Raw genomic sequence first — 18,761 nt, forward strand, 5'->3', positions numbered from 1 at the left:
ATACTTGTTGGCCAGATCCTGGGTTTTTTTCGTGTTTGAATCACGTAGGAATGTGGTAACACACTGAAGCAGTCAATCAAACCTGGTTTCGATCAATATTTTAGAGGATAACACCGGTTAGGTCTGGGTTACGTCCGGGATATGCCCACATCTGGCTCATGATTTTGCCTTCTTCACATACTTGTTGGCCAGATCCTGGGTTTTTTTCGTGTTTGAATCACGTAGGAATGTGGTAACACACTGAAGCAGTCAATTAAACCTGGTTTCGATCAATATTTTAGAGGATAACACCGGTTAGGTCTGGGTTAGGTCTGGGATATGCGCGCATCTGGCTTATGCTTTCGCCTTTTTCGCAAACTTGTTGGCCAGATCCTGGGTTTTTTCCGTGTTTGAATCACGTAGTAATGTTGTACCACACTGAGGCAGTCAATTAAACCTGGTTTCGATCAATATTTTAGAGGATAACACCGGTTAGGTCTGGGTTAGGTCTGGGTTATGCCCGCATCCGGCTCATGAGTTTGCCTTCATCGCATACTTGTTGGCCAGATCCTGGGTTTTTTCCGTGTTTGAATCACGTAGTAATGTGGTAACACACTGAAGCAGTCAATTAAACCTGGTTTCGATCAATATTTCAGAGGATAACACCGGTTAGGTCTGGGTTAGGTCTGGGAAATGCGCGCATCTGGCTTATTCTTTCGCCTTCTTCGCATACTTGTTGGCCAGATCCTGGGTTTTTTTCGTGTTTGAATCACGTAGGAATGTGGTAACACACTGAAGCAGTCAATTAAACCTGGTTTCGATCAATATTTTAGAGGATAACACCGGTTAAGTCGGGGTTAGGTCCGGGATATGCCCGCATCTGGCTCATGATTTTGCCTTCTTCGCATACTTGTTGGCCAGATCCTGGGTTTTTTTCGTGTTTGAATAACGTAGTAATGTGGTAACACACTGAGGCTGTCAATTAAACCTGGTTTCGATCAATATTTTAGAGGATAACACCGGTTAGGTCTGGGTTAGGTCTGGGTTATGCCCGCATCTGGCTCATGATTTTGCCTTCATCGCATACTTGTTGGCCAGATCCTGGGTTTTTTCCGTGTTTGAATCACGTAGTAGGTGGTAACACACTGAAGCAGTCAATTAAACCTGGTTTCGATCAATATTTCAGAGGATAACACCGGTTAGGTCTGGGTTAGGTCTGGGAAATGCGCGCATCTGGCTTATACTTTCGCCTTCTTCACATACTTGTTGGCCAGATCCTGGGTTTTTTTCGTGTTTGAATCACGTAGGAATGTGGTAACACACTGAAGCAGTCAATTAAACCTGGTTTCGATCAATATTTTAGAGGATAACACCGGTTAGGTCTGGGTTAGGTCCGGGATATGCCCGCATCTGGCTCATGATTTTGCCTTCTTCGCATACTTGTTGGCCAGATCCTGGGTTTTTTTCGTGTTTGATCACGTAGTAATGTGGTAACACACTGAAGCAGTCAATAAAACCTGGTTTCGATCAATATTTTAGAGGATAACACCGGTTAGGTCTGGGTTAGGTCTGGGATTTGCGCGCATCTGGCTTATACTTTCGCCTTTTTCGCAAACTTGTTGGCCAGATCCTGGGTATTTTCCGTGTTTCAATCACGTAGTAATGTGGTAACACACTGAAGCAGTCAATTAAACCTGGTGTCGATCAATATTTCAGAGGATAACACCGGTTAGGTCTGGGTTAGGTCTGGGTTATGCCCGCTTCTGGCTCATGATTTTGCCTTCTCCGCATACTTGTTGGCCAGATCTTGGGTTTTTTTCGTGTTTGAATCACGTAGTAATGTGGTAACACACTGAAGCAGTCAATTAAACCTGGTTTCGATCAATATTTTAGAGGATAACACCGGTTAGGTCTGGGTTAGGTCTGGGTTATGCCCGCATCCGGCTCATGATTTTGCCTTCATCGCAAACTTGTTGGCCAGATCCTGGGTTTTTTCCGTGTTTGAATCACGTAGTAATGTGGTAACACACTGAAGCAGTCAATTAAACCTGGTTTCGATCAATATTTCAGAGGATAACACCGGTTAGGTCTGGGTTAGGTCTGGGAAATGCGCGCATCTGGCTTATTCTTTCGCCTTCTTCGCATACTTGTTGGCCAGATCCTGGGTTTTTTTCGTGTTTGAATCACGTAGGAATGTGGTAACACACTGAAGCAGTCAATTAAACCTGGTTTCGATCAATATTTTAGAGGATAACACCGGTTAGGTCGGGGTTAGGTCCGGGATATGCCCGCATCTGGCTCATGATTTTGCCTTCTTCGCTTACTTGTTGGCCAGATCCTGGATTTTTTTCGTGTTTGAATCACGTAGTAAAGTGGTAACACACTGAGGCTGTCAATTAAACCTGGTTTCGATCAATATTTTAGAGGATAACACCGGTTAGGTCTGGGTTAGGTCTGGGTTATGCCCGCATCTGGCTCATGATTTTGCCTTCTTCGCATACTTGTTGGCCAGATCCTGGGTTTTTTCCGTGTTTGAATCACGTAGTAATGTGGTAACACACTGAAGCAGTCAATTAAACCTGGTTTCGATCAATATTTCAGAGGATAACACCGGTTAGGTCTGGGTTAGGTCTGGGAAATGCGCGCATCAGGCTTATTCTTTCGCCTTCCTCGCATACTTGTTGGCCAGATCCTGGGTTTTTTTCGCGTTTGAATCACGTAGGAATGTGGTAACACACTGAAGCAGTCAATTAAAGCTGGTTTCGATCAATATTTTAGAGGATAACACCGGTTAGGTCTGGGTTAGGTCTGGGTCATGCCCGCTTCTGGCTCAAGATTTTGCCTTCTCCGCATACTTGTTGGCCAGATCTTGGGTTTTTTTCGTGTTTGAATCACGTAGTAATGTGGTAACACACTGAAGCAGTCAATTAAACCTGGTTTCGATCAATATTTTAGAGGATAACACCGGTTAGGTCTGGGTTAGGTCTGGGTTATGCCCGCATCCGGCTCATGGTTTTGCCTTCATCGCATACTTGTTGGCCAGATCCTGGGTTTTTTCCGTGTTTGAATCACGTAGTAATGTGGTAACACACTGAAGCAGTCAATTAAACCTGGTTTCGATCAATATTTCAGAGGATAACACCGGTTAGGTCTGGGTTAGGTCTGGGAAATGCGCGCATCTGGCTTATTCTTTCGCCTTCTTCACATACTTGTTGGCCAGATCCTGGGTTTTTTTCGTGTTTGAATCACGTAGGAATGTGGTAACACACTGAAGCAGTCAATTAAACCTGGTTTCGATCAATATTTCAGAGGATAACACCGGTTAGGTCTGGGTTAGGTCTGGGAAATGCGCGCATCTGGCTTATTCTTTCGCCTTCTTCGCATACTTGTTGGCCAGATCCTGGGTTTTTTTCGTGTTTGAATCACGTTGGAATGTGGTAACACACTGAAGCAGTCAATTAAACCTGGTTTCGATCAATATTTTAGAGGATAACACCGGTTAGGTCTGGGTTAGGTCCGGAATATGCCCGCATCTGGCTCATGATTTTGCCTTCTTCGCATACTTGTTGGCCAGATCCTGGGTTTTTTTCGTGTTTGATCACGTAGTAATGTGGTAACACACTGAAGCAGTCAATAAAACCTGGTTTCGATCAATATTTTAGAGGATAACACCGGTTAGGTCTGGGTTAGGTCTGGGATTTGCCCGCATCTGGCTTATACTTTCGCCTTTTTCGCAAACTTGTTGGCCAGATCCTGGGTATTTTCCGAGTTTCAATCACGTAGTAATGTGGTAACACACTGAAGCAGTCAATTAAACCTGGTTTCGATCAATATTTCAGAGGATAACACCGGTTAGGTCTGGGTTAGGTCTGGGTTATGCCCGCTTCTGGCTCATGATTTTGCCTTCTCCGCATGCTTGTTGGCCAGATCTTGGGTTTTTTTCGTGTTTGAATCACGTAGTAATGTGGTAACATACTGAAGCAGTCAATTAAACCTGGTTTCGATCAATATTTTAGAGGATAACACCGGTTAGGTCTGGGTTAGGTCTAGGTTATGCCCGCATCCGGCTCATGATTTTGCCTTCATCGCATACTTGTTGGCCAGATCCTGGGTTTTTTCCGTGTTTGAATCACGTAGTGATGTGGTAACACACAGAAGCAGTCAATTAAACCTGGTTTCGATCAATATTTCAGAGGATAACACCGGTTAGGTCTGGGTTAGGTCTGGGAAATGCGCGCATCTGGCTTATTCTTTCGCCTTCTTCGCATACTTGTTGGCCAGATCCTGGGTTTTTTTCGTGTTTGAATCACGTAGGAATGTGGTAACACACTGAAGCAGTCAATTAAACCTGGTTTCGATCAATATTTTAGAGGATAACACCGGTTAGGTCGGGGTTAGGTCCGGGATATGCACGCATCTGGCTCATGATTTTGCCTTCTTCGCATACTTGTTGGCCAGATCCTGGGTTTTTTTCGTGTTTGAATCACGTAGTAATGTGGTAACGCACTGAGGCTGTCAATTAAACCTGGTTTCGATCAATATTTTAGAGGATAACACCGGTTAGGTCTGGGTTAGGTCTGGGTTATGCCCGCATCTGGCTCATGATTTTGCCTTCATCGCATACTTGTTGGCCAGATCCTGGGTTTTTTCCGTGTTTGAATCACGTAGTAATGTGGTAACACACTGAAGCAGTCAATTAAACCTGGTTTCGATCAATATTTTAGAGGATAACACCGGTTAGGTCGGGGTCAGGTCCGGGATATGCCCGCATCTGGCTCATGATTTCGCCTTCTTCGCATACTTGTTGGCCAGATCCTGGGTTTTTTCCGTGTTTGAATCACGTAGTAATGTGGTAACACACTGAAGCAGTCAACTAAACGTTGTTTCGATCAATATTTCAGAGGATAACACCGGTTAGGTCTGGGTTAGGTCTGGGAAATGCGCGCATCTGGCTTATACTTTCGCCTTCATCGCATACTTGTTGGCCAGATCCTGGGTTTTTTCCGTGTTTGAATCACGTAGTAATGTGGTAACACACTGAAGCAGTCAATTAAACGTTGTTTCGATCAATATTTCAGAGGATAACACCGGTTAGGTCTGGGTTAGGTCTGGGAAATGCGCGCATCAGGCTTATTCTTTCGCCTTCCTCGCATACTTGTTGGCCAGATCCTGGGTTTTTTTCGCGTTTGAATCACGTAGGAATGTGGTAACACACTGAAGCAGTCAATTAAACCTGGTTTCGATCAATATTTTAGAGGATAACACCGGCTAGGTCTGGGTTAGGTCCGGGATACGCCCGCATCTGGCTCATGATTTTGCCTTCTTCGCATACTTGTTGGCCAGATCCTGGGTTTTTTTCGTGTTTGAATCACGTAGTAATGTGGTAACACACTGAAGCTGTCAATTAAACCTGGTTTCGATCAATATTTTAGAGGATAACACCGGTTAGGTCTGGGTTAGGTCTGGGTCATGCCCGCTTCTGGCTCATGATTTTGCCTTCTCCGCATACTTGTTGGCCAGATCTTGAGTTTTTTTCGTGTTTGAAACACGTAGTAATGTGGTAACACACTGAAGCAGTCAATTAAACCTGGTTTCGATCAATATTTTAGAGGATAACACCGGTTAGGTCTGGGTTAGGTCTGGGTTATGCCCGCATCCGGCTCATGATTTTGCCTTCATCGCATACTTGGTGGCCAGATCCTGGGTTTTTTCCGTGTTTGAATCACGTAGTAATGTGGTAACACACTGAAGCAGTCAATTAAACCTGGTTTCGATCAATATTTCAGAGGATAACACCGGTTAGGTCTGGGTTAGGTCTGGGAAATGCGCGCATCTGGCTTATTCTTTCGCCTTCTTCGCATACTTGTTGGCCAGATCCTGGGTTTTTTTCGTGTTTGAATCACGTAGGAATGTGGTAACACACTGAAGCAGTCAATTAAACCTGGTTTCGATCAATATTTTAGAGGATAACACCGGTTAGGTCGGGGTTAGGTCCGGGATATGCCCGCATCTGGCTCATGATTTTGCCTTGTTCGCATACTTGTTGGCCAGATCCTGGGTTTTTTTCGTGTTTGAATCACGTAGTAATGTGGTAACACACTGAAGCAGTCAATTAAACCTGGTTTCGATCAATATTTCAGAGGATAACACCGGTTAGGTCTGGGTTAGGTCTGGGTTATGCCCGCTTCTGGCTCATGATTTTGCCTTCTCCGCATACTTGTTGGCCAGATCTTGGGTTTTTTTCGTGTTTGAATCACGTAGTAATGTGGTAACACACTGAAGCAGTCAATTAAACCTGGTTTCGATCAATATTTTGGAGGATAACACCGGTTAGGTCTGGGTTAGGTCTGGGTTATGCCCGCATCCGGCTCATGATTTTGCCTTCATCGCATACTTGTTGGCCAGATCCTGGGTTTTTTCCGTGTTTGAATCACGTAGTAATGTGGTAACGCACTGAGGCTGTCAATTAAACCTGGTTTCGATCAATATTTTAGAGGATAACACCGGTTAGGTCTGGGTTAGGTCTGGGTTATGCCCGCATCTGGCTCATGATTTTGCCTTCATCGCATACTTGTTGGCCAGATCCTGGGTTTTTTCCGTGTTTGAATCACGTAGTAATGTGGTAACACACTGAGGCTGTCAATTAAACCTGGTTTCGATCAATATTTTAGAGGATAACACCGGTTAGGTCTGGGTTAGGTCTGGGTTATGCCCGCATCTGGCTCATGATTTTGCCTTCATCGCATACTTGTTGGCCAGATCCTGGGTATTTTCCGTGTTTCAATCACGTAGTAATGTGGTAACACACTGAAGCAGTCAATTAAACCTGGTTTCGACCAATATTTCAGAGGATAACACCGGTTAGGTCTGGGTTAGGTCTGGGTTATGCCCGCTTCTGGCTCATGATTTTGCCTTCTCCGCATACTTGTTGGCCAGATCTTGGGTTTTTTTCGTGTTTGAATCACGTAGTAATGTGGTAACACACTGAAGCAGTCAATTAAACCTGGTTTCGATCAATATTTTAGAGGATAACACCGGCTAGGTCTGGGTTAGGTCTGGGTTATGCCCGCATCCGGCTCATGATTTTGCCTTCATCGCATACTTGTTGGCCAGATCCTGGGTTTTTTCCGTGTTTGAATCACGTAGTAATGTGGTAACACACTGAAGCAGTCAATTAAACCTGGTTTCGATCAATATTTCAGAGGATAACACCGGTTAGGTCTGGGTTAGATCTGGGAAATGCGCGCATCTGGCTTATTCTTTCGCCTTCTTCGCATACTTGTTGGCCAGATCCTGGGTTTTTTTCGTGTTTGAATCACGTAGTAATGTGGTAACACACTGAAGCAGTCAATTAAACCTGGTTTCGATCAATATTTTACAGGATAACACCGGCTTGGTCTGGATTAGGTCTGGGTTATGCCCGCATCCGGCTCATGATTTTGCCTTCATCGCATACTTGTTGGCCAGATCCTGGGTTTTTTTCGTGTTTGAATCACGTAGTAATGTGGTAACACACTGAGGCTGTCAATTAAACCTGGTTTCGATCAATATTTTAGAGGATAACACCGGTTAGGTCTGGGTTAGGTCTGGGTTATGCCCGCATCTGGCTCATGATTTTGCCTTCTTCGCATACTTGTTGGCCAGATCCTGGGTTTTTTTCGTGTTTGAATCACGTAGGAATGTGGTAACACACTGAAGCAGTCAATTAAACCTGGTTTCGATCAATATTTTAGAGGATAACACCGGTTAGGTCGGGGTTAGGTCCGGGATATGCCCGCATCTGGCTCATGATTTTGCCTTCTTCGCATACTTGTTGGCCAGATCCTGGGTTTTTTTCGTGTTTGAATCACGTAGTAATGTGGTAACACACTGAGGCTGTCAATTAAACCTGGTTTCGATCAATATTTTAGTGGATAACACCGGTTAGGTCTGGGTTAGGTCTGGGTTATGCCCGCATCTGGCTCATGATTTTGCCTTCTTCGCATACTTGTTGGCCAGATCCTGGGTTTTTTCCGTGTTTGAATCACGTAGTAATGTGGTAACACACTGAAGCAGTCAATTAAACCTGGTTTCGATCAATATTTCAGAGGATAACACTGGTTAGGTCTGGGTTAGGTCTGGGAAATGCGCGCATCTGGCTTATACTTTCGCCTTCTTCACATACTTGTTGGCCAGATCCTGGGTTTTTTTCGTGTTTGAATCACGTAGGAATGTGGTAACACACTGAAGCAGTCAATCAAACCTGGTTTCGATCAATATTTTAGAGGATAACACCGGTTAGGTCTGGGTTACGTCCGGGATATGCCCACATCTGGCTCATGATTTTGCCTTCTTCACATACTTGTTGGCCAGATCCTGGGTTTTTTTCGTGTTTGAATCACGTAGGAATGTGGTAACACACTGAAGCAGTCAATTAAACCTGGTTTCGATCAATATTTTAGAGGATAACACCGGTTAGGTCTGGGTTAGGTCTGGGATATGCGCGCATCTGGCTTATGCTTTCGCCTTTTTCGCAAACTTGTTGGCCAGATCCTGGGTTTTTTCCGTGTTTGAATCACGTAGTAATGTTGTACCACACTGAGGCAGTCAATTAAACCTGGTTTCGATCAATATTTCAGAGGATAACACCGGTTAGGTCTGGGTTAGGTCTGGGTTATGCCCGCATCCGGCTCATGATTTTGCCTTCATCGCATACTTGTTGGCCAGATCCTGGGTTTTTTCCGTGTTTGAATCACGTAGTAATGTGGTAACACACTGAAGCAGTCAATTAAACCTGGTTTCGATCAATATTTCAGAGGATAACACCGGTTAGGTCTGGGAAATGCGCGCATCTGGCTTATTCTTTCGCCTTCTTCGCATACTTGTTGGCCAGATCCTGGGTATTTTCCGTGTTTGAAACACGTAGTAATGTCGTAATACACTGAAGCAGTCAATTAAACCTGGTTTCGATCAATATTTCAGAGGATAACACCGGTTAGGGCTGGGTTAGGTCTGGGAAATGCGCGCATCTGGCTTATACTTTCGCCTTCTTCACATACTTGTTGGCCAGATCCTGGGTTTTTTTCGTGTTTGAATCACATAGGAATGTGGTAACACACTGAAGCAGTCAATTAAACCTGGTTTCGATCAATATTTCAGAGGATAACACCGGTTAGGTCTGGGTTAGGTCTGGGAAATGCGCGCATCTGGCTTATTCTTTCGCCTTCTTCGCATACTTGTTGGCCAGATCCTGGGTTTTTTTCGTGTTTGAATCACGTAGGAATGTGGTAACACACTGAAGCAGTCAATTAAACCTGGTTTCGATCAATATTTTAGAGGATAACACCGGTTAGGTCTGGGTTAGGTCTGGGTTATGCCCGCTTCTGGCTCATGATTTTGCCTTCTCCGCATACTTGTTGGCCAGATCTTGGGTTTTTTTCGTGTTTGAATCACGTAGTAATGTGGTAACACACTGAAGCAGTCAATTAAACCTGGTTTCGATCAATATTTTAGAGGATAACACCGGTTAGGTCTGGGTTTGGTCTGGGTTATGCGCGCATCTGGCTTATACTTTCGCCTTCATCGCATACTTGTTGGCCAGATCCTGGGTTTTTTCCGTGTTTGAATCACGTAGTAATGTGGTAACACACTGAAGCAGTCAATTAAACGTTGTTTCGATCAATATTTCAGAGGATAACACCGGTTAGGTCTGGGTTAGGTCTGGGAAATGCCCGCATCTGGCTCATGATTTTGCCTTCTTCGCATACTTGTTGGCCAGATCCTGGGTTTTTTTCGTGTTTGAATCACGTAGTAATGTGGTAACACACTGAAGCAGTCAATTAAACCTGGTTTCGATCAATATTTTAGAGGATAACACCGGTTAGGTCGGGGTTAGGTCCGGGATATGCCCGCATCTGGCTCATGATTTTGCCTTCTTCGCTTACTTGTTGGCCAGATCCTCGGTTTTTCTCGTGTTTGAATCACGTAGTAAAGTGGTAACACACTGAGGCTGTCAATTAAACCTGGTTTCGATCAATATTTTAGAGGATAACACCGGTTAGGTCTGGGTTAGGTCTGGGTTATGCCCGCATCTGGCTCATGATTTTGCCTTCTTCGCATACTTGTTGGCCAGATCCTGGGTTTTTTCCGTGTTTGAATCACGTAGTAATGTGGTAACACACTGAAGCAGTCAATTAAACCTGGTTTCGATCAATATTTCAGAGGATAACACCGGTTAGGTCTGGGTTAGGTCTGGGAAATGCGCGCATCTGGCTTATACTTTCGCCTTCATCGCATACTTGTTGGCCAGATCCTGGATTTTTTCCGTGTTTGAATCACGTAGTAATGTGGTAACACACTGAAGCAGTCTATTAAACGTTGTTTCGATCAATATTTCAGAGGATAACACCGGTTAGGTCTGGGTTAGGTCCTGGAAATGCGCGCATCAGGCTTATTCTTTCGCCTTCCTCGCATACTTGTTGGCCAGATCCTGGGTTTTTTTCGCGTTTGAATCACGTAGGAATGTGGTAACACACTGAAGCAGTCAATTAAAGCTGGTTTCGATCAATATTTTAGAGGATAACACCGGTTAGGTCTGGGTTAGGTCTGGGTCATGCCCGCTTCTGGCTCATGATTTTGCCTTCTCCGCATACTTGTTGGCCAGATCTTGGGTTTTTTTCGTGTTTGAATCACGTAGGAATATGGTAACACACTGAAGCTGTCAATTAAACCTGGTTTCGATCAATATTTTAGAGGATAACACCGGTTAGGTCTGGGTTAGGTCTGGGTCATGCCCGCTTCTGGCTCATGATTTTGCCTTCTCCGCATACTTGTTGGCCAGATCCTGGGTTTTTTCCGTGTTTGATCACGTAGTAATGTGGTAGCACACTGAAGCAGTCAATTAAACCTGGTTTCGATCAATATTTCAGAGGATAACACCGGTTAGGTCTGGGTTAGGTCTGGGTTATGCCCGCATCTGGCTCATGATTTTGCCTTCTTCGCATACTTGCTGGCCAGATCCTGGGTTTTTTCCGTGTTTGATCACGTAGTAATGTGGTAGCACACTGAAGCAGTCAATTAAACCTGGTTTCGATCAATATTTCAGAGGATAACACCGGTTAGGTCTGGGTTAGGTCTGGGTTATGCCCGCATCTGGCTCATGATTTTGCCTTCTTCGCATACTTGTTGGCCAGATCCTGGGTTTTTTTCGTGTTTGAATCACGTAGTAATGTGGTAACACACTGAGGCTGTCAATTAAACCTGGTTTCGATCAATATTTTAGAGGATAACACCGGTTAGGTCTGGGTTATGCCCGCATCTGGCTCATGATTTTGCCTTCATCGCATACTTGTTGGCCAGATCCTGGGTTTTTTTCGTGTTTGAATCACGTAGGAATGTGGTAACACACTGAAGCAGTCAATCAAACCTGGTTTCGATCAATATTTTAGAGGATAACACCGGTTAGGTCTGGGTTAGGTCCGGGATATGCCCACATCTGGCTCGTGATTTTGCCTTCTTCACATACTTGCTGGCCAGATCCTGGGTTTTTTCCGTGTTTGAATCACGTAGTAATGTGGTAACACACTGAAGCAGTCAATTAAACCTGGTTTCGATCAATATTTCAGAGGATAACACCGGTTAGGTCTGGGTTAGGTCTGGGAAATGCGCGCATCTGGCTTATACTTTCGCCTTCATCGCATACTTGTTGGCCAGATCCTGGGTTTTTTCCGTGTTTGAATCACGTAGTAATGTGGTAACACACTGAAGCAGTCAATTAATCGTTGTTTCGATCAATATTTCAGAGGATAACACCGGTTAGGTCTGGGTTAGGTCTGGGAAATGCCCGCATCTGGCTCATGATTTTGCCTTCTTCGCATACTTGTTGGCCAGATCCTGGGTTTTTTTCGTCTTTGAATCACGTAGTAATGTGGTAACACACTGAAGCTGTCAATTAAACCTGGTTTCGATCAATATTTTAGAGGATAACACCGGTTAGGTCTGGGTTAGGTCTGGGTCATGCCCGCTTCTGGCTCATGATTTTGCCTTCTCCGCATACTTGTTGGCCAGATCCTGGGTTTTTTCCGTGTTTGATCACGTAGTAATGTGGTAGCACACTGAAGCAGTCAATTAAACCTGGTTTCGATCAATATTTCAGAGGATAACACCGGTTAGGTCTGGGTTAGGTCTGGGTTATGCCCGCATCTGGCTCATGATTTTGCCTTCTTCGCATACTTGCTGGCCAGATCCTGGGTTTTTTCCGTGTTTGATCACGTAGTAATGTGGTAGCACACTGAAGCAGTCAATTAAACCTGGTTTCGATCAATATTTCAGAGGATAACACCGGTTAGGTCTGGGTTAGGTCTGGGTTATGCCCGCATCTGGCTCATGATTTTGCCTTCTTCGCATACTTGTTGGCCAGATCCTGGGTTTTTTTCGTGTTTGAATCACGTAGTAATGTGGTAACACACTGAGGCTGTCAATTAAACCTGGTTTCGATCAATATTTTAGAGGATAACACCGGTTAGGTCTGGGTTATGCCCGCATCTGGCTCATGATTTTGCCTTCATCGCATACTTGTTGGCCAGATCCTGGGTTTTTTCCGTGTTTGAATCACGTAGTAGGTGGTAACACACTAAAGCAGTCAATTAAACCTGGTTTCGATCAATATTTCAGAGGATAACACCGGTTAGGTCTGGGTTAGGTCTGGGAAATGCGCGCATCTGGCTTATACTTTCGCCTTCTTCACATACTTGTTGGCCAGATCCTGGGTTTTTTTCGTGTTTGAATCACGTAGTAATGTGGTAACACACTGAAGCAGTCAATTAAACCTGGTTTCGATCAATATTTTAGAGGATAACACCGGCTAGGTCTGGGTTAGGTCTGGGTTATGCCCGCATCCGGCTCATGATTTTGCCTTCATCGCATACTTGTTGGCCAGATCCTGGGTTTTTTCCGTGTTTGAATCACGTAGTAATGTGGTAACACACTGAAGCAGTCAATTAAACCTGGTTTCGATCAATATTTCAGAGGATAACACCGGTTAGGTCTGGGTTAGATCTGGGAAATGCGCGCATCTGGCTTATTCTTTCGCCTTCTTCGCATACTTGTTGGCCAGATCCTGGGTTTTTTTCGTGTTTGAATCACGTAGTAATGTGGTAACACACTGAAGCAGTCAATTAAACCTGGTTTCGATCAATATTTTAGAGGATAACACCGGCTTGGTCTGGATTAGGTCTGGGTTATGCCCGCATCCGGCTCATGATTTTGCCTTCATCGCATACTTGTTGGCCAGATCCTGGGTTTTTTTCGTATTTGAATCACGTAGGAATGTGGTAACACACTGAAGCAGTCAATTAAACCTGGTTTCGATCAATATTTTAGAGGATAACACCGGTTAGGTCTGGGTTTGGTCTGGGTTATGCGCGCATCTGGCTTATACTTTCGCCTTCATCGCATACTTGTTGGCCAGATCCTGGGTTTTTTCCGTGTTTGAATCACGTAGTAATGTGGTAACACACTGAAGCAGTCAATTAAACGTTGTTTCGATCAATATTTTAGAAGATAACACCGGTTAGGTCTGGGTTTGGTCTGGGTTATGCGCGCATCTGGCTTATACTTTCGCCTTCATCGCATACTTGTTGGCCAGATCCTGGGTTTTTTCCGTGTTTGAATCACGTAGTAATGTGGTAACACACTGAAGCAGTCAATTAAACGTTGTTTCGATCAATATTTCAGAGGATAACACCGGTTAGGTCTGGGTTAGGTCTGGGAAATGCCCGCATCTGGCTCATGATTTTGCCTTCTTCGCATACTTGTTGGCCAGATCCTGGGTTTTTTTCGTGTTTGAATCACGTAGTAATGTGGTAACACACTGAAGCAGTCAATTAAACCTGGTTTCGATCAACATTTTAGAGGATAACACCGGTTAGGTCGGGGTTAGGTCCGGGATATGCCCGCATCTGGCTCATGATTTTGCCTTCTTCGCTTACTTGTTGGCCAGATCCTCGGTTTTTTTCGTGTTTGAATCACGTAGTAAAGTGGTAACACACTGAGGCTGTCAATTAAACCTGGTTTCGATCAATATTTTAGAGGATAACACCGGTTAGGTCTGGGTTAGGTCTGGGTTATGCCCGCATCTGGCTCATGATTTTGCCTTCTTCGCATACTTGTTGGCCAGATCCTGGGTTTTTTCCGTGTTTGAATCACGTAGTAATGTGGTAACACACTGAAGCAGTCAATTAAACCTGGTTTCGATCAATATTTCAGAGGATAACACCGGTTAGGTCTGGGTTAGGTTTGGGAAATGCGCGCATCTGGCTTATACTTTCGCCTTCATCGCATACTTGTTGGCCAGATCCTGGGTTTTTTCCGTGTTTGAATCACGTAGTAATGTGGTAACACACTGAAGCAGTCTATTAAACGTTGTTTCGATCAATATTTCAGAGGATAACACCGGTTAGGTCTGGGTTAGGTCTGGGAAATGCGCGCATCAGGCTTATTCTTTCGCCTTCCTCGCATACTTGTTGGCCAGATCCTGGGTTTTTTTCGCGTTTGAATCACGTAGGAATGTGGTAACACACTGAAGCAGTCAATTAAAGCTGGTTTCGATCAATATTTTAGAGGATAACACCGGTTAGGTCTGGGTTAGGTCTGGGTCATGCCCGCTTCTGGCTCATGATTTTGCCTTCTCCGCATACTTGTTGGCCAGATCTTGGGTTTTTTTCGTGTTTGAATCACGTAGGAATATGGTAACACACTGAAGCTGTCAATTAAACCTGGTTTCGATCAATATTTTAGAGGATAACACCGGTTAGGTCTGGGTTAGGTCTGGGTCATGCCCGCTTCTGGCTCATGATTTTGCCTTCTCCGCATACTTGTTGGCCAGATCTTGGGTTTTTTTCGTGTTTGAATCACGTAGGAATGTGGTAACACACTGAAGCAGTCAATCAAACCTGGTTTCGATCAATATTTTAGAGGATAACACCGGTTAGGTCTGGGTTAGGTCCGGGATATGCCCACATCTGGCTCGTGATTTTGCCTTCTTCACATACTTGTTGGCCAGATCCTGGGTTTTTTCCGTGTTTGAATCACGTAGTAATGTGGTAACACACTGAAGCAGTCAATTAAACCTGGTTTCGATCAATATTTCAGAGGATAACACCGGTTAGGTTTGGGTTAGGTCTGGGAAATGCGCGCATCTGGCTTATACTTTCGCCTTCATCGCATACTTATTGGCCAGATCCTGGGTTTTTTCCGTGTTTGAATCACGTAGTAATGTGGTAACACACTGAAGCAGTCAATTAAACGTTGTTTCGATCAATATTTCAGAGGATAACACCGGTTAGGTCTGGGTTAGGTCTGGGAAATGCCCGCATCTGGCTCATGATTTTGCCTTCTTCGCATACTTGTTGGCCAGATCCTGGGTTTTTTTCGTCTTTGAATCACGTAGTAATGTGGTAACACACTGAAGCTGTCAATTAAACCTGGTTTCGATCAATATTTTAGAGGATAACACCGGTTAGGTCTGGGTTAGGTCTGGGTCATGCCCGCTTCTGGCTCATGATTTTGCCTTCTCCGCATACTTGTTGGCCAGATCCTGGGTTTTTTCCGTGTTTGATCACGTAGTAATGTGGTAGCACACTGAAGCAGTCAATTAAACCTGGTTTCGATCAATATTTCAGAGGATAACACCGGTTAGGTCTGGGTTAGGTCTGGGTTATGCCCGCATCTGGCTCATGATTTTGCCTTCTTCGCATACTTGCTGGCCAGATCCTGGGTTTTTTCCGTGTTTGATCACGTAGTAATGTGGTAGCACACTGAAGCAGTCAATTAAACCTGGTTTCGATCAATATTTTAGAGGATAACACCGGTTAGGTCTGGGTTATGCCCGCATCTGGCTCATGATTTTGCCTTCTCCGCATACTTGTTGGCCAGATCCTGGGTTTTTTTCGTCTTTGAATCACGTAGTAATGTGGTAACACACTGAAGCTGTCAATTAAACCTGGTTTCGATCAATATTTTAGAGGATAACACCGGTTAGGTCTGGGTTAGGTCTGGGTCATGCCCGCTTCTGGCTCATGATTTTGCCTTCTCCGCATACTTGTTGGCCAGATCCTGGGTTTTTTTCGTGTTTGAATCACGTAGTAATGTGGTAACACACTGAGGCTGTCAATTAAACCTGGTTTCGATCAATATTTTAGAGGATAACACCGGTTAGGTCTGGGTTATGCCCGCATCTGGCTCATGATTTTGCCTTCATCGCATACTTGTTGGCCAGATCCTGGGTTTTTTCCGTGTTTGAATCACGTAGTAGGTGGTAACACACTGAAGCAGTCAATTAAACCTGGTTTCGATCAATATTTCAGAGGATAACACCGGTTAGGTCTGGGTTAGGTCTGGGAAATGCGCGCATCTGGCTTATACTTTCGCCTTCTTCACATACTTGTTGGCCAGATCCTGGGTTTTTTTCGTGTTTGAATCACGTAGTAATGTGGTAACACACTGAAGCAGTCAATTAAACCTGGTTTCGATCAATATTTTAGAGGATAACACCGGCTAGGTCTGGGTTAGGTCTGGGTTATGCCCGCATCCGGCTCATGATTTTGCCTTCATCGCATACTTGTTGGCCAGATCCTGGGTTTTTTCCGTGTTTGAATCACGTAGTAATGTGGTAACACACTGAAGCAGTCAATTAAACCTGGTTTCGATCAATATTTCAGAGGATAACACCGGTTAGGTCTGGGTTAGATCTGGGAAATGCGCGCATCTGGCTTATTCTTTCGCCTTCTTCGCATACTTGTTGGCCAGATCCTGGGTTTTTTTCGTGTTTGAATCACGTAGTAATGTGGTAACACACTGAAGCAGTCAATTAAACCTGGTTTCGATCAATATTTTAGAGGATAACACCGGCTTGGTCTGGATTAGGTCTGGGTTATGCCCGCATCCGGCTCATGATTTTGCCTTCATCGCATACTTGTTGGCCAGATCCTGGGTTTTTTTCGTGTTTGAATCACGTAGTAATGTGGTAACACACTGAGGCTGTCAATTAAACCTGGTTTCGATCAATATTTTAGAGGATAACACCGGTTAGGTCTGGGTTAGGTCTGGGTTATGCCCGCATCTGGCTCATGATTTTGCCTTCTTCGCATACTTGTTCGCCAGATCCTGGGTTTTTTTCGTGTTTGAATCACGTAGGAATGTGGTAACACACTGAAGCAGTCAATTAAACCTGGTTTCGATCAATATTTTAGAGGATAACACCGGTTAGGTCGGGGTTAGATCTGGGAAATGCGCGCATCTGGCTTATTCTTTCGCCTTCTTCGCATACTTGTTGGCCAGATCCTGGGTTTTTTTCGTGTTTGAATCACGTAGTAATGTGGTAACACACTGAAGCAGTCAATTAAACCTGGTTTCGATCAATATTTTAGAGGATAACACCGGCTTGGTCTGGATTAGATCTGGGAAATGCGCGCATCTGGCTTATTCTTTCGCCTTCTTCGCATACTTGTTGGCCAGATCCTGGGTTTTTTTCGTGTTTGAATCACGTAGTAATGTGGTAACACACTGAAGCAGTCAATTAAACCTGGTTTCGATCAATATTTTAGAGGATAACACCGGCTTGGTCTGGATTAGGTCTGGGTTATGCCCGCATCCGGCTCATGATTTTGCCTTCATCGCATACTTGTTGGCCAGATCCTGGGTTTTTTCCGTGTTTGATCACGTAGTAATGTGGTAGCACACTGAAGCAGTCAATTAAACCTGGTTTCGATCAATATTTCAGAGGATAACACCGGTTAGGTCTGGGTTAGGTCTGGGTTATGCCCGCATCTGGCTCATGATTTTGCCTTCTTCGCATACTTGCTGGCCAGATCCTGGGTTTTTTCCGTGTTTGATCACGTAGTAATGTGGTAGCACACTGAAGCAGTCAATTAAACCTGGTTTCGATCAATATTTCAGAGGATAACACCGGTTAGGTCTGGGTTAGGTCTGGGTTATGCCCGCATCTGGCTCATGATTTTGCCTTCTTCGCATACTTGTTGGCCAGATCCTGGGTTTTTTTCGTGTTTGAATCACGTAGTAATGTGGTAACACACTGAGGCTGTCAATTAAACCTGGTTTCGATCAATATTTTAGAGGATAACACCGGTTAGGTCTGGGTTATGCCCGCATCTGGCTCATGATTTTGCCTTCATCGCATACTTGTTGGCCAGATCCTGGGTTTTTTCCGTGTTTGAATCACGTAGTAGGTGGTAACACACTAAAGCAGTCAATTAAACCTGGTTTCGATCAATATTTCAGAGGATAACACCGGTTAGGTCTGGGTTAGGTCTGGGAAATGCGCGCATCTGGCTTATACTTTCGCCTTCTTCACATACTTGTTGGCCAGATCCTGGGTTTTTTTCGTGTTTGAATCACGTAGTAATGTGGTAACACACTGAAGCAGTCAATTAAACCTGGTTTCGATCAATATTTTAGAGGATAACACCGGCTAGGTCTGGGTTAGGTCTGGGTTATGCCCGCATCCGGCTCATGATTTTGCCTTCATCGCATACTTGTTGGCCAGATCCTGGGTTTTTTCCGTGTTTGAATCACGTAGTAATGTGGTAACACACTGAAGCAGTCAATTAAACCTGGTTTCGATCAATATTTCAGAGGATAACACCGGTTAGGTCTGGGTTAGATCTGGGAAATGCGCGCATCTGGCTTATTCTTTCGCCTTCTTCGCATACTTGTTGGCCAGATCCTGGGTTTTTTTCGTGTTTGAATCACGTAGTAATGTGGTAACACACTGAAGCAGTCAATTA

This window comes from Colletes latitarsis, chromosome 3, assembly GCF_051014445.1.
Source record: "Colletes latitarsis isolate SP2378_abdomen chromosome 3, iyColLati1, whole genome shotgun sequence".
Lineage (NCBI taxonomy): Eukaryota > Metazoa > Arthropoda > Insecta > Hymenoptera > Colletidae > Colletes > Colletes latitarsis.